A 20,484-nucleotide genomic window follows, 5' to 3' on the forward strand; every position below is an offset into this window, starting at 1 on the left:
ACCAGGATAAGTACCTGGCTCCTGCCATTTGATCAGCATGGTGTGCCGGCCGCAGTGCGCCGGCCGCGGTGGCCATTGGAGGGTGAACCAACAGCAAAGGAAGACCTTTCTCTCCGTCTCTCTCTCTCACTGTCCACTCTGCCTGTTAAAAAAAAAAAAAAATGGGCCGGCACCGCGGCTCACTAGGCTAATCCTCCACCTTGCGGTGCAGGCACACTGGGTTCTGGTCCCAGTCGGGGCGCCAGATTCTGTCCCGGTAGCCCCTCTTCCAGGCCAGCTCTCTGCTGTGGCCAGGGAGTGCAGTGGAGGATGGCCCAATTACTTGGGCCCTGCACCACATGGGAAACCAAGATAAGTACCTGGCTCCTGCCATTGGATCAGCGCGGTGTGCCGGCCGCAGTGGCCATTGGAGGGTGAACCAACAGCAAAGGAAGACCTTTCTCTCTGTCTCTCTCTCTCACTGTCCACTTTGCCTGTCCAAAAAAAAAAAAAAAAAAATGAATCTTGATGTGACTAGAATGGGAGAGGAAGCAGAAGATGGGAGGGGTGCGAGTGGCAGGGAAATTATGGGGGGGAAGCCATTATAATACATAAACTGTACATTGGAAATTTATATTTGCTAAATAAAAGTTTAAAAAAGATTAAGAAAATATATTACAAAAGTAGTATAAAAACTAAAAAAACAAAGAATAAATAAATACATGAGAACTCTGTTTTATGGCTAGTCAGAATGTAAAGTACTACAGGCCGGCGCCGTGGCTCAATAGGCTAATCCTCCGCCTTGTGGCGCTGGCACACGGGGTTCTAGTCCCAGTCGGGGCGCCGGATTCTGTCCCTGTTGCCCCTCTTCCAGGCCAGCTCTCTGCTGTGGTCCGGGAGTGCAGTGGAAGATGGCCCAAGTTCTTGGGCCCTGCACCCCATGGGAGACCAGGATAAGTACCTGGCTCCTGCCTTCAGTTCAGCGCGGTGTGCCGGCTGTGCCGGCCATTTTAGGGTGAACCAATGGCAAAGGAAGACCTTTCTCTCTGTCTCTCTCTCTCACTGTCCACTCTGCCTGTCAAAAAAAAAAAAAAAAAAAAAAGAATGTAAAGTACTACAGCAATTTTAAAATATGGTCAAACAATTTCCCAGAATATTAAGGCATAGTCTTACCATACTTTCCAGCAATCATCCTGGTGATGTTGACTGAATGGATTTGAAAACTTACATGTACACCTAAAGTTGCATGCAAATATTTATAGCAAATCTATTCATCATTTTTTCAAACTAAAATCAACAAAGGTAAATAAATAGAAAAATAAACTCTTATACAGTAATAAAGCACTAGTTGTGTATTATTCAACAATAAAAAGAAATGAGTTATCAAGCCATGTAAAATATGGATAAAGTTTAAAACCATGTAATCAAGGAAATGGTGGATGATAAAGTTTCTGAGCTAAATATCTTTGAAATCAGTGAAGTAAGTAAGTGCTAAGGAAAAAAGATATTCTACATAAGTATTGTGTTGTAGCTTGTAAGTTGTTTTCTATGAGAGCTGTGGTTAGCAATTCTTTTCTTTTTAAGATTTATTTATTTATTCAAAAGTCAGAGTTACACAGAGAGAAGAGAAGCAGATAGAGAGAGAGAGAGAGAGAGGTCTTCCATCTGATGGTTCACTCGCCGTTTGGCCGCAAAGGCCGGAGCTGCACTGATCTGAAGCCAGGAGCCAGGAGGTTCTTCCGGGTCTCCCACAGAGGTGCTACTATCCCAGGCCATAGCCAAGAGCTGGATCAGAAGTGGAGCAGCCAGGTTTGAAGTGGCGCCCATATGGGATGCTGGCGCTTCAGGCCAGGTGTTAACCCACTGCGTCACAGTGCTGGCCTCCAAGTGGTTAGCAATTATGTTACCATTATAGATGTACACGGAAACTAAAAAATTAGGTGAATTTATGTTACAAGGTGGCAGCCAAGGTTTTCACTGTTTGAGAGACAAGATACACTTAATAAGGGAAGGAGGTTGAGGATCTATGTTGCAATGGATTTGGATGGATGAGAAGTATACAATAATATTATCTTAAAATACATGTGAATAGTGAAATATAAATTTATTTATACATGTGTATATGTATACATATTAGTATACTGACTTTTGTTTGCCACCAGCTAAAAAGAAGTACAAGTAAACAGCCAAGAAGAAAAGAGCATAGCTTGTCATTAGGTAGTGGTTTCTTACCACATTTTCCACCAAAACAAGACCAGACTCTTCAGAGAAGTGACTGATTCTAGGACTAGGGCAGGAGATGCATAAGTCTGGAGCATTTTTAATACTAAAAATGAAGATGTGAATTACAGTAAGTATGCAATGATAAGTACATGAAAAAAAACACAAGAGCCAGAGTTCCCAATGGCAATAGACAGAGTAATCTGAACAAAAAATAAAATGTTTGTGATTAGAATTGTTTGTATGAAGTGAATAACCATGAATATATGCTGACATAAATAAATGACTTAAAAATAAGTCATAACATAAATAAAACATAAATGAAAAGGAAATACATCTCTGATGCAGTAGAATTTTAGTGATTTATGTAGCAATTCTCCTTTCAACTGTTTATTGTTTAAAATTGATGTAGCCAGAGTGATGTTTTTCCAAAGAATAAAATATGGAAAAGGAAATAGGGACGGAAAGTAATTGTATGGAGAAGAAATCTCATATATTTGATATAAGTATATAATCAATGTTAACAACAAGTGTGATAATTCATGAGCAAATTATTTGCCCATTTTTGATTGGGTTATAGCAACTAATCTTGGAAAATCAAAGATATTGGATTAACTCAGATGTCTATCAACCCATGAACGTATAAAGAAATTGTGGTATATATACACAATGAAATCCTGTTTTTTTGCAATAAAAAGGATGCAACAGAGATTTATTATGTTCAGTGAAGTAAGGCAGTCCCAAAAAGACAAATACCATATGTTTTCTCTGATGTGTGGTAGTTAGCATAGAATACAAAAAAAACGTATAGATAAAAAAACAGACATTTTGTGATATGACTATTGTTTTAAGTCCCTGTTTATATTCCTGTGGAACTATGGCCGCCATAGTTTTACTTGCTGAATATTATGATTATTGGTGAATTAAGCCTGTGATTATAGATGGGATTGAAATTATGTCTTGGATAAAATTAAGTTTAAAAAAAAGAAAGAAAAGAAGAAGGGAGATTGAGGGAGAAAGAGAGAGTACAGGGAAAGTATGGTTATCATGTAGAACTCTACCTATGAAATATATGAAATACATTCTCTTTATATTCATAAAAATACATATTTAAGAAATCAGATGGATATCCAATATGTTAAGCAAATCAACCATAATTAAGAATTATCATATATAATTTGTATTTAAAGTGAATATATGCATTTATGTCTCTTATTTAAAAAAATATAAAGCATAAGCTATGCAAAGGGGAAATTCTTTCAATTTTAGTTTGGTTTTAAAAAATTGATAAATGCAATATTTTACTAATTTTGTTTTTTTACAAATATATGTATATACAAAGGTATGTAGATACATATACATATTATACAAATATATGTATATTTCTGATAGCGTAAGCCCAAGCTGTGGGGAGCAATTCGGACTATACTGTTACTGGAATTAAGATTTATTCTATGCATCTGCTCTCCCACAATATGGCGCTGGGAGAGAAGTAAACAGCTTCTACCCAGCTGCCTCTCACCAACTTGACAAGCTGCAGGAGCTGCTCCTGATTGGAGGAGAGCGGCGTGCTCGGCGTGTGGGCAGCCGAGTTGGGATTGGTGGAGAGGACTATATAGGAGGAGAGAGACGGCATGGTGGGGTGGGTTGGTTGGAGAGTGCGTTGGAGAGTTCGCGGGGAAGTTCGTTACTTCGTTCTTTCTCATTTCTCTCTACTCATTCTTGCTTTGGGAGTTTGCTGTTTACTTATTCTTACTTTACTATAGAAAGGACTTGTAAAAAAAGGGAACAACAAGCGCCCGGTCCAGTGCGGCTCCTCCGCGTGCGGAGGAGCAGCAAGTGGTGCCGTGACTCGGATAGGAAACCTAGGACGGATAGGAAACTTAGGAGGGAAGAAATGACTCGGATAGGAAACCTAGCTCGGATAGGAAACCCAGGACGGATAGCAAACCTAGGAGGGAAGAAGCAGGAAAATACCGGAGAGAGAGACTAGCAAAGAGCCTAGGTGCCGGAAGAAGCTATTGAAAGCCTAGGCAGAGACTCGGATATGGACTGTGGGAAAGAAGTTAGGATTGAAAGCGAAAGTGAAAGCTTTCATAGACTCGGATGCGGACTATGGCGGGGAAGCTAGGAGACTGAAAGCGAAAGTGAAACCTGGAGGAGGCTTGGACTCGGATACGGACTGTGGGGAGAAGCCAGGAGAAATGAGAGGAATATTGTTGGAAGAAAACTTAAGGAAACACACCGGGTAGAGAAAAATGTTAGGGAGGATGAAGCCGCGAGTGCAGGCCAAGCCATCTTGGAATTCTTCAAGTCACCCCGGGGAGCAAGAGGCGAAGATCTGGAACCAGAGGCAGCGACGTGGGCCGCCAGGATTCGCCAGGTTAGTCCGGGGAACTTGGACTGAATGCCGGTAGTGGCGGAAACATTCGCGGAAGCCGCCGCGTGCAGAGAGCGCATGGGGCGTGAACAGATAGGAAACACGAGGCTGGCGCAAGGCCGTTGTGCGGGCGCGAAGTGCGTGGAGACCGCGGAGCGTGCGCGCAGAGCCGGCGGGGCGAGGCGCCGGGAAGCGGCGCAAAGCCGGGAAGCCGCCGCGGGGCGGGCGCCGGCGGGGCGAGGCGCCGGGAAGCCGCGCAGAGCCGTGAAGCTGCCGCGGGGCGAGGTGCCGAGAAGCAGCCTCGGGCGGGCGCCGGGAAGCCGCAGGGATAAGAGAAACAGAAGTTTAGAAGTAAGATGAGAGAAATGGGAATGTTGGCAGACAGAAGTAAAATGAGAGAAATAGGAATGCCCGGAGATAAATAGAGAAATAGAAAGGCCTCCCCTCAACATGGCAATTAGAAGGCTTGGATTCGGTCTGCCCGATTAGTGAGGCGATGAGCACCTGGGCGGCTAGCAGCTTATGCGCCGCAGGTCACCGAAGACAGGCACGAATTAACATCAGTAAAGCTTCCCCACAACGCAACAATTAGGAGGCTTGGATTCGGTCTGCCTGATTTAAGGCGGTAAGCGCCAGCAAGCAGCTCGACCAGAGTATGAGCTGCAGGTCACCGAAGATAGGCACAAACCAACACTAATAAGTCTCCCCCACAATACGGCAATGAGAAGGCTTGGATTCGGTTTGCCTGATAGGTTTTGTAAGCACCTGCAGGCAGTTCTAGCAGAGCAGAGCATGCGCTGCAGGGCACCGAACACAGGCACGTATCAGCGCCTAAAAACCTCCTCACAACATGGCGAAGAGAGGACCCGGATTCGGTTTGCCTCATTGATAGGACTTGTAAGAACCTGTGGCAACTCTAGCAAGTAGAGCAGAGTGTGTGCTGCGGGACACCGAAGACAGGCGCGTATCAACGCCAAAAAAATAAAAAGAAAGGGGGATCTGTGGGGAGCAATCCGGACTAGACTGAGTTACTGGAATTAAGACTTATTCTGTGCATCTGCTCTCCCACAATATGGCGCTGGGAGAGGAGAAAACAGCTTCTACTCAGCTGCCTCCAGTTCAACCAATAAACTGTAGGACCTACTCCTGATTGGAGGAGAGCAGTGTACTCGGCGTGTGGGCAGCCGAGTTGGGATTGGCAGAAGAGGACTATAAGGGAGGAGAGAGACGGCATGCACCGGGAACATCTATGGGGAACATCTAGCTGAAGGAACACCCGTGCAGCCCCCAAGAGAGCCGGCCGGCGGTGTGCCGCTCCCCTGCGGAAGTGGGGAATGTGGCCAGGGGGAACTGCCCTTCCACGGAGGTGGAAGGGATAGTAGCCAACCCGGGAAGAACCAGCAGCAAACCCGGGGAGGGCCGAGCAGACGAAAGAACAGCGCAGGGTCCTGTGTCGTTCCTCCACGAAGAGGGGGAGCGACACAAGCTTACATGCTTTTTTTCTTAAAAAGTCACACATATTGTTTGCAAAGATAATAATATATAAATTTTCCTGTTTTAGATTTTTTTGATTTTTAAAATTTTTATTTAAGTTATACAAGTTTCATATGTTTCATATGTACAGATTTAGGAACATAGTGGCACTTCCAACCCACACTCCCTCTCACCCACATTCCCCTCCCTCTCAGATATATTAATGTGTAACAAAATGGTGAAGAATTTTTATTATGACATTAATTCATTTTATTTTTTTAAAGTTTTACATTGTAGATTTTTATCAGATAAGCAACTTAATTATATATAAATTTAATGTAATTCTATCATACTTCTATGAGACCAAATCAAATAAAGAAGCTTTATTCACTGTCTCACAAATTTCATGCAGTGGTTCCTATTGTGTCTAAATTTGATTTAGTTTGCCAAAGTTACTATAATAAGTTACCATACACTGAGTGGTTTAAAACATAGAAGTTTATGTCTTTAAGTTCTGCAGACTACAGTACTAGAGTAATGTGTCATCAAAGTTGTTTTCCACTAAGGTCTCTCTCCTTGGCTTACAGGCTGCTCTCTTATCCCAGTATCTTCATATGGGCTTTTCTGTGTGTGTATGTGAATGTGTGTCTGTGTGCTAATATTCCCTCCTTATAAAGACACCTTCTTATTGGATCAGGGCCCATCCTATAGGCTTTCTCATCTTAAAACCCCTTTAAAAACCATATGTCCAAATGCAGTCACTCAAGAGGAATATAATTCAGACATAGCAAGGTCCTAAATCAGATCTCAGTTTGATTCCTGCATCATTGCATGAATGGTGAGTGCCATTTGGTTTAATAAGAGGAACTGTACTATAGGTTTATATTAAAGTTCTTTAGATATTCCTACTATCTCCTTCCAATTTTTAGTATTTCTTCTATCATGTTTGATTGAGTTGTCATAGTTCAGTACAGTTTTAAATACATTTGAAGTAATTTACATTATGCTATTTGATGACAATACCCATTATGGTATTAATTAATTCCTTTTATCCTTCCTTGTTCATTTTCTTTAACTTCATACTTATAATAACACCATCTCCTTAGTCAGTACTTCAGCAGTTTCACTGATGGGATGCTGATTAGCCTCACCCTAATGAATAATGTTGCAGACTCTCAATGGATGCCTATAATCAGTAAAACTTAGTGCAATATTCAGGTCCTCATAATTGTTCATTTTTTTATAAAATTCTGGCATTAACAAGAAAATAATTTCAAATATAATCAATAATAGCTATAATGAGAATAGCTATCTGAATTCTAAAAATAAATGCATCAGAAATTTTAATTATGTTCCATTTATTTTATCTCAGAAATATACACTTAGGAAACGTGGAACATCTGGACTACACAAATGTAGTTCGTTCTCTTTCTATTCTTTTGTTAAAAACTAAATTTATTGTACATGTATATTTTTGTGTCTCTTTAATATTCATGTCTTTCTACCACAGCTACCATGTTCTATCTTAACATTTTTTACCTGTTGAGCTTTTGGTTCTAATGTTGATGGTATTAAATCATTTCCTTTTTGGTTTGTTCTTGGTGAACTTTTAGCTAGAGAACCTCATAAAGATTTTCCTAAGGAGTTTTCTTCAGTTTCCTCATCCTCAAAATCATCTTCATCATTTCAGACATAGTTCTTTAAATATTTATATTTTAAAAACATAAAGCTACCTGTGAGGCTTTACGATAAAGTCATTACATTACATTTAGAAACTTAGGGAGGTTTTAAAATATCTAACATTAAAAGCAATTTCTGTATATTGATAAGCAAAGTAGTATTTCCATTTATTTTAAGTCTATAACATGAAAGTGATTTCCACTAAGAGAGACTGTTTATTTACACTGAACATATTAGATCAGAATAGGCAAAATAACCTTTTGACACAAGCTACTGTTCTAAAGAGCTCTGTTTCATGGGCATTTTTTTTTAAACAGGCAGAGTAGACAGTGAGAGAGAGAGACAGAGAGAAAGGTCTTCCTTTGCCGTTGGTTCACCCTCCAATGGCCACCGCGGCCGGCGCACTGCGGCCGGCACACCGTGCTGATCAAATGGCAGGAGCCAGGTACTTATCCTGGTCTCCCATGGGGTGCAGGGCCCAAGCACCTGGGCCATCCTCCACTGCACTCCCTGGCCATAGCAGAGAGCTGGCCTGGAAGAGGGGCAACCGGGACAGAATCCGGCACCCCAACCGGGACTAGAACCTGGTGTGCCGGCGCCACTAGGTGGAGGATTAGCCTAGTGAGCCGCGGCACCAGCCCACATGGACATTTTGATATTAATTCTACTAATCCATGAACATGGATTATTATTCCATTTTTTATGTCTTTTTATATTTCTTTCCTAAATGTTTTATACTTTCCATTGTAGAGATTTTTTACATCCTTAATTAAATTTATTCTAAAGTATTTAAATATTTTATAGCTATTGTGAATGGGATTGGTCTTACAAGTTCTTGCTCAGCCGTGGCTTTTTTTGTGTATGCAAATGCTATTGATTTTTGAGTGTTGATTTTATATCCTACAGATTTTCAAAACTCTCGTATGAATTCCAATAATTTCTTCATGGAATGTTTTGGCTCCCCTATAAATAGGAACATATCTTCAAACAAGGATAATTTCACTTTGATCTTTCGCATTTGTATCCATTTGATTTATTTTTCTGCTCCAAACACTCTGTCTAAAACTTTCAGAACTATATTGAATTGTAATGGTGATATATTAGTGGAAATGGTTTCAGCTTTTCTCCATTTAGTATGATGCTGGTTGTGAGGTATTCATATATTACTTTGATTATGTTGAGATATGTTGCTTCCATACCTCATTTGCTTAAGAATTTTATCATTAAACAATGTTGTATTTTATCAAATGTTTTCTTTGCATCTTTCAAGATAATTACTATGCTTTTATACTCTTTAATTTGCTAATATGATGTATCACATGTATTGATTTGGATGTTTTAAACCATCCCTGCATACCAAGGATAAATCTCACTTGGTCTGAGCAATTTTTGATATGTTGTTGGATTTGATTAGCTAGTATTTGGTTTGGTACCTTTTCAAACATGTTCATCAGGGATATTGGTCTATAGTTCTCTTTGTTTGCTGTATCATTTTCAGGTTTTGGAATTAAGGTGATGCTGGCCTCATTGAAGGATTTTGGGAGGATTTCCTCCCTTTCAATTTCTTCAAATAGTTTGAGAATAATAGGGAGTAGCTCTTTAAAAGTTTGACAGAATTTAGCAGCAAAGCCACCCTGGTGGCTTTATTACTGACTCAAACTTCATCTTTGTTATTGGTATATTTAGGTTTTTCTATGTGTCCATGACTCAACTTATGTAAATTGTATGTATTAATATTAATATCCAGGATATATGAAGAAATGAACAAACTGAACAACAGCAGAACAGAAAATCCAGCTAAAATAATATTAACAGGCAATAATATTAACAGGCATTTTTCAAAGGTTGAAATACAAATGTCCAACACACACATAAAAAGATGCTCAGGATCACTATCCATCAGGGAAATGTAACTACAAGCCACGATGAAGTTCCACCTCATCCCAGTTAGAACTGCTATCATCCAAACAAAAACAACAAAAACTAATAATAAATGCTGCTGAGGTTGTGGGGAAAAGGTACCCTAATGCACTGTTGGTGGGAATGTAAATCGGTACATTCTGAGATTCCTCAGAGAGCTAAAAATAAATCTCCCCTATGACCTAGCCTTTTCACTTGTGGGAATTTATTTAAAGGAAAGGAAATGAATATAAGAAAGACTTATCTATATACCCATATTTATCACAGCTTAATTCGGAGTAGCTAAGATATGGAATCAAGCCAGACATCCATCAACTGATGACTGCATGAAGAAATTGTGGTATATACACACAGTGGGATAGTACTTAGTGATAAAAAAGAATGAAATTATTTTTCACAACAAAATGTAAGCAATTGGAAACCATTATGCTTAGTGAAACAAGTCAGTCCCAAAAGAAATATATTTTGCCTGGTTTGTGGTAAAATAGAGTACAAAAATGTAATATGTATGAGTGAAATTTTCATTTTGAGATTTTATTATCATTTACAACCCTTTTCTATACTCCTGAGGAGAAGCGGTTTTTCTACTTACTTCTTGTTGAATTCCTTATTTAGTGGAGGGCTAAGGTTGTGATCATAAAGTAAATTGAATATATGACATTGTAAAAATTAAAAGAAAAATAAGAAAAGAAGGGAGAGGGAGAGAGGGTAATGCGGGAAGCTTCATTATGCCCTTAAAACAGCAAATATGAAATAGATGGAATTTGTCCCCTTTTTATCAATGATATTAAAAAAAGTTATGTAGCTCTTTAAAATCAAGGAATGATATATATAGACCTCCCTTAGTTCTTCATGCAACATGATGAAGTTTATTTACCCATCCATGAAATATTAGAAAACATGGGAAATAGTAAGTAGATGAAAATTGTTGTGTTAGGTATTCTCTCAAAGATGGTTTAGGATGATTTTAGTAATATGAGCAATGGTGTAGCAGCCACCGACTGGGCTAAAGAGTAAGGAACTCTTAATGAAAAATATAGATAAACTGTCATGTATAACACATTTTATTGACATACAAAGAATGATGCAATAATTGTGGAATTTAAAAATCCGTACTAGAGAAAATAAATGTTTTTCTGATGTTTTTGTTGATGGATTTGTTTGGTATTTCCGTAAGTATAATACAAAAATGTATTTCTGAAATAAATATAGAGATTAAATCAGATTGCAAATATATACCAAACTCTACCTTCCTGAGAATTGTTATAACAGAAATGGTATAGAATATTTATGCATATATATTATATGATGTAAATCAATGCAAATAAACTACTTATACCTGATTAAATAAAACATTTTTTCAAAGTATTATTTGTAAATAAGTAAGTATGGTACATATAAGAGTTAAGTTGGGTAGAACTGAAAATTTGAGGCTCTCCCATTAGATCATTGATTATTTTATACAGTGTTGACCAAGACATTTATTGACCTAGGAAAAGACTTTCTGGATTAATTTAAATCTTTACAAAAAGTGTCTATAACTAAATAAAATGTAGCTAAGCTCATTGAGTTTGAATAATATCTTTGGTACAAATATTTCTGGGGCCCTCTATCTCTCTCTTTCCCTCTCTCTCTTCCTCTGCCTTTCTGTAACTCTGCGTTCAAATAAATAAATCTCTTAAAAATATGTAAAATGTGTTGGATACATGAGTTGAACTGTATAATTTCCTTAGTTTTCAGTATAGTATTATTCATTAATTATAAATTGAAAGGGGAATTTGGGCAAAAAATTGGTTTCTGGGGCCGGCGCTATGGCACAGTGGATTAACACCCTAGCCTGAAGCGCTGGCATTCCATATGGGTGCTAGTTCTAGTCCTGGCTGCTCCTCTTGCAATCCAACTCTCTGCTATGGCCTGGGAAAGCAGTGGAAGATGGCCCAAGTCCTTGGGCTCCTACACCCGCGTGAGGGACCCAGAGGAAGTTTCTGGCTCCTGGCTTCTGATCAGCACAGCTCTGACCATTGCGGGCACTTGGGGAGTGAACCATCGGATAGATGACCTCTCTCTCTCTGGTTCTCCTCTCTCTGTGTAACTCTTACTTTCAAAGAAATAAATAAATCTGTATTAAAAAGAAAAGAATATGGCTTCCATAAATTGAGGAGTGTGGAGAACAGGCAACTAGAGTGCTGGACAGAAACTGTTCTCACAGAGGAGGACAGAACACTGAGTTGTATATAATCAACCTCTCCTACATAGTGGTTTAACTGAATGCAAACAAACAAGATTATATATGTGAAAAAAAAAGTATTAGAGGTCCAGGAAAAGATCACCCAAAATGAGGAGTTGAAACAATCCCTCTAGCTTGCAGAAAGCTGAAAAGAGTTCTTCTGCCAAAAGTTTGCATGAAACGAAAATAAAATAAAGATCCTTGGAGAATTAGGAAGTGTACTGTAGAAGATTGAATCAGAAGTGATTAAAAATGATTTCTAAATTAAAGGCTACTGTTGTCTCTCATAACAAATGATGAAAAGAGGCCAGCGCCACAGCTCAATAGGCTAATCCTCTGCCTTGAGGAGCTGGCACACCGGGTTCTAGTCCCGGTCGGGGCGCCGGATTCTGTCCCAGTTGCCCCTCTTCAAGGCCAGCTCTCTGCTATGGCCCAGGAGTGCAGTGGAAGATGGCCCAAGTGGTTGGGCCCTGCATCCCACCAGGATAAGTACCTGGCTCCTGCCATCGGATCAGTGCGGTGCGCCGGTCGCAGAGTGGCAGCCATTGGAGGGTGAACCAATGCAAAAGGAAGACCTTTCTCTCTGTCTCTCTCACTATCCACTCTGTCTGTCAAAAAAAAAAAAAAAAAAAAAAAAAGAAAAGAAATGATATCTATAAATAACTAAAGTGATGTCATATAACTTACTTAGTTTTGGAACCACACAAATATACATGGTGCCAAAGATTTATCTGTAACTACTAGTAGCCCCAAGTATCATGAAAAGAAGCTATGGCTTGACTTTCTAAGTTTTTCATACACATCAGTATTGATTATATGAAACAGAGTGTTTGATAGAATTTTTTTAAGATTTATTTATTTATTTGAAAGGCAAAGTTACAGAGAAGTAGAGGCTGAGAGAGAGAGTAAGATTCTCCATCCACTGGTTCACTCCCCAGATGGCCACAATGGCAGGAGCTGTGTGGATCCGAAGTTAGGAGCCAGGAGCTTCTGGATCTCCCACACAGGTGCAGGGGCCCAACAACTTCGGTCATCTTCTACTCCTTTCCCAGGCCATAGCAGGAGAGCTGGATAAGAAGTGGAGCATCCAGCACTCCAGCTGGCACCCATAAGGGATGCAAGTACAGCAGGCAGCAGCTTTATCCACTAAGCCACAGCGCTGCCTCTACTTATTTTTGTCATGGATCATTCATTTCTACTGCCCTATATATAATGCCTTAAAAGACTGTTTTATATTTGCTAGACTGTTCTGCTTTGTTTGTTCATTTTCTTGCTTTTTAAGAGCATAAATATGTCCTTTAGTCTAACTTTTTTGGAAGCAGATATTCCCCCGGTCATAATATGATGGCTTATTTATATGACATGCTGCACGGCTTATAGAATCCCATGTCATTTCACACATTTGAATAAGCTTCATAGTATCACGGGAATAATACAGTGTATGTTGATTTCTTTTAACGGTATGAGTCCCATGATATGTGGAAAGGACATTAACTTTGGAGTCCAAAAATATGTTTCAATGTCATGCCTTCACATTTCACCACAGAAAAATATAGAAATAACCCTGAATTTTAATTTTATTGCAAGTGATTTTAACAAAGCAAAATAATATTCTGTAATATGTCAGAAAGTTTTGGGGAAACAATTCTATATTGAGATTTTTTTCAAAACAATAATTAACAATCTTGTATAAGAATTATACTCAAAAAAGATGTGATCCAGAAACAAAATTAATACGAATATTATTAAAATAATTTATAATGTTATATTTTGAGAAAATATACATAAATTTCATGTCATAAAATCAGTGTAAGAAAATTTAGAATTTAAATGTTCACATGTGAAATCTTTTATCAAAGACAATGTATAATCATGCAGAAATCATGTAACAATTTTTTCCTCAATAAAAGATACTATTGACAAACTTTACAAGTAAATTCTATTGATTATAATAACTATTACAGAAAGAAAATAAATAATTTCCAGAAGCAATAATCTAAACTTGCATAAAAATGTACTTTACATTTTCTGTTTGTTGTCAAATTTGCAAAGCAATTATTCTTTCCTTTTTTTAGGTTCTCATAGAGTGAATACACACACACAAACCCACACACAGTCATACATATACATTTATTCATGCACAGAAATTATTTGGTGGTGAGATTATAAGACACCTAGATCATCAATTTTTCTCCATTATGTTCTAACTAACAAATTTACTCATATTTTTACTTTTTAAATATCAAAAAAGCAGATCTGTTTTGTTTCTTTCTTTATTGTACTTGCACTCTTCTAAGATGGTTATCTATACATTCTTCTCCCGTGTATGTAGTAGGAAACCAAGTACTCAGACAGTTTCTGTCTCCCAAGATGCATGTTAGCAGCAAGCTATCATTAAACCCAGGCATTCCGACATGCGATTCAGACAACCCAACTGGTGACTTAAAAATGCCTGTCCCTATTTGTATATTTTGTCTGTTTTTGTATATAGTTGTTTGAAATTTTTTCAGTTTCAAAATATTGATTTTATTTTATGGATTTTAAATATTTAAGTTCATAGTTACAAATAATATGCCTCAATTGATTGTGTTATACTATATTTTCAATATAATTTTAATTTCAAAATATGTGACTACCTTATTTTTCTACAAATTTTTGCATTCATATTTTATATATATAAATGTATGAAATTATAATAAAATATAAAGGATTATAATAAAGTTATATATTTATGTGTTTAAGCCTCTAGGTTTTACAAAGAATCTCCTAAATTATTTTTGTAACTAGTTTTAATCTCCAATTCATTTTGATACACAATATTTGTCACTGAAATAAATAAATGAATGTATATAATACATATGAATAACAATATACATAGAACTGTTTTTAAATCATTTTTCAACTGAAACAAAGCACTGTTTTTATATGAAAATTCCATACCTCTATTAAGTCATATTTTTAATTCTATTTCACTGATTTATGTTTCTATTCCTAAAAAAATCTTATAGCAGATTTCTTTATATTAATACAATGCTCGCTTATAAATGATTATATTGGATAGTATATTGCAGCTCAATTCACAATAGCTTAGACATGTGTCGCTCCCCCTCTTCGTGGAGGAACGACACTAAACCCTGCCTAGGTTTCCTATCTGAATCATGGCCCCATTATGCCTCCTAGGCTTCCTATCCGAGTCACGGCACCATTATGTTGCACCCCGTCTTTGTGGAGGAACGACACAGGACCCTGCGCTGTTCTTTTGTCTGCTCGGCCCTCCCTGGGTTTGCTGCTGGTTCTTCCCGGGTTGGCTACCGTCCCTTCCACCTCTGTGGAAGGGCGGTTCCCCCTGCCACTTTCCCCACTTCCGCGGGGGAGCGGCACACTGCCGGCTGGCTCTCTCAGGGGCTGCACAGGTGTTCCTTCAGATAGATGTTCCTGGTGCTTGTTGTCTCTCTCCTCCTTTATAGTCCTCTTCCACCAATCCCAACTCTGCTAACCACACGCCGAGTACGCTGCTCTCCTCCAATCAGGAGCAGGATCAGCTCCTGCAGGTCATCACTCAAGTTGGCAAGAGGCAGCTGTGTAGAAGCTGTTACTCCCTTCTCAGCGCCATATTGTGGGAGAGCAGATGCATAGAATAAGTCTTAATTCCAGTAACAGTCTAGTGTGAGTTGCTCCCCACAGACATGGAATCAAGTCAGATGTCCATCAACTGGTGATTGGATAAAAATAAAAAACTGCATATATATAGTATGAAATACTACTCAGCCATAAATAATGAAATCCTGTCTTTTGCAACAAAATGAATGAATGAAACTGGAAACCATTATACTTAGTGAAACAAGGCAGTTCCAAAAAGACAAATACTATATATATTTTCCACTGTCTGTGGTAGCTAATAAAGTACCAAAAAAAAATAATGTATAAGAGTGAAATTGACATTTTGTGATTCAGTGACTATTTACAGCCCTGTCTCTACTATTGAGGAACAGTATTTTTATTTTTCCTGCTTACTATTTATTGAATTATTTACTTAGCATAGGTTTAATCTTATGAGCATAAAATATTCTGAAGGTAGATCAAAGTAAAGCTTAAAGGAAGGAATGGGAAAGGGAGGAGGAAGGGCAGGGAGGTTAGGGTGGGAAGTATTATTTTGCTCCTAAACCTGTGTATACGAATATGTGATACTCTCTCACCTTAACATTTTTAAATAAAGAATTTACTCAGCTTTTAAAATATATGATTCTACTTCGCATTCTAAATATAGGTTAATATATCATAAAAAAAGGAGATAGTCATAGATAATAAAATGATAGAGATAATGATAGAGTTATAAAGAATTGGCTTTTTTTTTTGGAAGATTTACTTATTTTATGAAAGTCAGAGTTACAGACAGAAAATGAGAGAGAGAGACAGAGACAGAGACAGAGACAGAGACAGAGAAAGATCTTCCATCTTCTGAACTACTCCCTGGATGGCTGCAATAACTGGGGCTGGGCCAGGCTGAAGCCGGAGCCAGGAGCTTCTTCCAGGTATCCCACATAGGTACAGGAGCCCAAGCACTTGAGCCATCTTCCACAGCTTTCCCAGGCTGTAGGAAAAAAGTTGGATCAGAAGTGAAGCAGCCAAGACTGGAACTTGCATGCATATGGAATGCCTGCAGCTTTACCTGCTGTGCCAAATGCTGGGCACGGAAATCAGCTTTTTGCAACAGTGATTAGATATTCTACCAAATCAGAATATATGTATTCCAATTTATGTTAGATTTTGTCTATGAACTAATTAAGGACCTTAGACTTATACTTTATCATCCCAATAATTTTCTTTAGTTTTCTAAATATTCCAGCTTTGTATGTTATAGAGAAAGTTGTTATTGCCTTTACACTTAATAATTAATTACTTAGCATACCCATTCATTACTTTATTAAATCATCGAATTTTGTGTCCTCAAATCATAATATCATCTAAGAAGAAAATTGAAATATCTACTTGATGTCTACCATCTGTTTTATTGCATTTATATCAAAAATTATATAGAATAAAAATGATTTTGCCATATTTTAAAGAAAACATCTTTATTTTTTCACCATTTAAAATGTTATTTGATAATATGTAGAATAAAAGTATTTGCACATTTAATTTTGTATGTTTATATTTCATTTAAAATGTTTATATAAATACCTGTTTAATTTTCAAGTTCACTTATAAACAATGCTCTTTTTTGAAATGTGATGCATTTTTGGTGTTATATTTACTATTTGGGGAACACTACAAAAGACTTAACTACATTCCTAATTAAAACAGTACAATTTTGTATAAAATTAAACAATTTTACCCATTATTGAACTGATATCTAATAAAAAAAAATTGTATAAAGACTTTTTTTTTTTGTTGCTTGGATGACCACATCCCATGTCAGAGTCTCTGGGTCCACATCACAGCTTCACTTCCATTCCAGTTTCTTGCTGATATGCACCCTGTAAGGCAGCAGTTGTTGGTTCAAATACTTTGTTCTGTCTCCCACTGGAAGACACAGATTGAGCTTCTGCCTGGCCTAGCCTGAGTTGTTGTGGGTACATGGAAACTCAGCTGATGGAAGATCCATCTGTCTCAGATGCATGTACTCTCTCTTTGTGTCTCCCAGGCTTTTAGAAAATAAATAAGGAAACAGATTTAATCCATTAAAATATATAAATCAATTTACACAAAATTTTATAATGCTGTACACATAGAACTGTTTACCAACATGGAAAAAAGAAAATTTGCCAACTAGATGAGACAGAAAACACTATATTATTCTACATATGTATTTTAATAATCTGTACAGCCCCCAATGAAGAGAACTTTCATAATGTCCACGTGCACATATTCTTTTTCCTTGAGAATTTGAAATCCATGCAGTGTGAGAGAGAAGGATACAACTTCACATCTGTCTGAGAGGAGCCTCCAGCAAATTTATTAGGATTATAAATGGCTTCCTCAGAAACTGAACTCAATACACAGAAGGGGACACAGAAGATAAGGAAACACTTGTTTCTCTCAACATTAATATGCTAAATACAAAGTAAAATTATCCTTGAGAATTTACAAAATGGAAGAAGGCATCATGTGATTTGTGGCCCACAAGTTTCAAAACATACATGTTTTGTGACCCACAAAGTTTCAAAAGGTTCAAGCAGAGAATTAATTTAAATTTACGTACTGCCATATTGGTTATAGCTGAGGCAAACAGTTGCAGCAGAAATGATAATCATGGGGGTCAACAACTTCAATCTATAGTCTCAAGGAGATACAATGTCCAACAGAATGTGAAGAATACAGTCAAAACATCAAAAAATTTTTAAAAATTTAAAAATAAATCAACAAAGTATTCAAGAAAAAAATCTCAGTACAAAATATAACACACAAAAAAGACCACTAAAAATAATAAATACATAATTAGAATCTATACCAAAAAAATTAAAATGAAAATGCATGTAACATATATTTATATAAATAATATCCCAAGACAATGATATTAGCATGCAACAGGAAATAGGAGTAAAAAATTATAGATACAATAGTAAAAAATTCTAAGATACTGCTTTAGATTATTAAGCAGTGTAATTACATAATGTAATTGAGAGTTATGAAACTTGTTTTTCTCTGATGTATTTTTCAATTTCTTAGCAAAAGGACTGTCTCTTGTAGTTTCTTATGAACCATTTTTGAGGAATAGAGTGTATGTATGGAACATATAATTAATCCAACATTCTTGTCTCCTTAATTTTGAATTCTCTTACACGTCATGCCAGGTAAACATTGTCACGAGTGTACACAATTTTCAGTCACCCTTCATTTACACAAGTTGATATGTTAAAGAGGAATCACTAAAAGAGAGATTTTCCATTTGCTAGCTCATTTCACAACTGGCTGTAACAGTCAGGTCTGGGCCAGGCTGAATCCAGGAGTCAGGAACTCTCTCCCATTGCCCCACATGGTGTGAGGAGCCCAAGCACCTGGACCCTCCATTCCTCCCAGGCACATTAGCAGGAATCTGAAGCAGAGGAACCGGGGCATGATCTGGAACACTGAGATAAGATGCTAGCCAGAGTCACTTAAGCTGCCACGCCACAATACTGATCTCTTTTTTTATTATTATTTTATTTTCTACAGACTTTTTGAAAAACTGTCATATTCTGATAGTTTTTTCAAGATTTTCAAGATAGTGGGGAAAGGTGATTTTTTTGGACAGAAAAATTCACCTACATTTTACCAGTGGAAAATGTCTCAGAATTATTTCGGGGCTCAAGATTTCCAGCTGAGATTTTCCAGACAGCAAATCATTTCACGTTGCATAACCTTTTTGTTTGCTAGATAATGCCCTACATTTTACAGGAACAATCAGAATGATTGTGAATTCAATAATCAATATAATTGAGCTATGCAAACATTTAAATGTTGTTTTATTTTCAGTTTTGTCAGACTTGCAAGTTACAAGAAATGGGAGACTTTTAAAATTATTATGGAAGTTATCCAATTCTCAGAGTGTGACTTGATGTAAGGGTTAAACACTGATGCTTGTCATTTTGCCCTTAAATAAAAAGATTTATTCACTTTATTTAAAAGACAGAGTTACAAAGATAGAGGGAGGGAGAAAGAGAGAAAAAAAAGAGATCTTCCATCAGCTGTATCACTCCTAAGCTGGCCTCAGTGCTGTATGTAGGCCAGGCTGAAGCCAGGAGCCAGGAGATTCATACGAGTTTCTCACCTGGTTGGCAGGAGCCCAAGTCCTGGGACATCTTTTGCTGCTTTATCAGGCACACAGTTGAGAAATGAATCAGAAGTGGAACAGCTAGGACATGAACCGGTACTCGTGTGGAAAACTAATGTTGCAGGCGGCAGTTTAGCCTTCTGTGTCACAAGGCTGGACTCTTTTTTTTTCTACTTAATATTAATAATTATTATTTAATTCTATTAAATATTTAACAGTAAATTAATGCACTCACACCTGTGTCTTTACACTCATAATCACTGCCTCAATGGTCAAGTGTTACAGCCACTTGTGCTAACCACGCTTGTGCTTCTATTGATATGTCATCAAAATCAACTCCAGGTGATTTCCTACAAAACTGTGAGACCATTGCACGTCATGGTGCACTAGGGTCTGATCTCTAATTTGCAAGGAACTCAGCACCTCAGTCAAGCCAAAAGGCAAGATACAACCCACTCCAGAACTCTACTTGTTGGGTTCTTCCTTGGAATAAGTCCTGATACAAATTCAAGAGTATTTTGAGTCTAATTAGGAGATAGAAACCATGTAAGTTAAGCAGATTGGAGTTTTAAATACCATGTTATTACTTATGACAAAAATAACTAGGGCAGAGAGAATACTCAAAGAAGGGGAAGCTTGCAAGTGATCCATCCATCCCTTACTAAAGAAGTTGTGGTAAACCTACTGGATAGGACAGACTTGCACTAGTTTAGCCAGAGCTGAGCAGGTCTGAAACTGCTGGGCAAACAACAGCCAAATATCTCAGTTCCAACCTAATGTGGGGCCATGCCAAGGGAATTTTGACAACCTGCTCCTTTGTTTCTACAACAAAAGGAAGGAGGAAAGGTCATC

This window comes from Oryctolagus cuniculus, chromosome 9 (genome assembly GCF_051225735.1).
Source record: "Oryctolagus cuniculus isolate XC-2025 breed Fujian yellow rabbit chromosome 9, ASM5122573v1, whole genome shotgun sequence".
Classification (NCBI taxonomy): Eukaryota; Metazoa; Chordata; class Mammalia; order Lagomorpha; family Leporidae; genus Oryctolagus; species Oryctolagus cuniculus.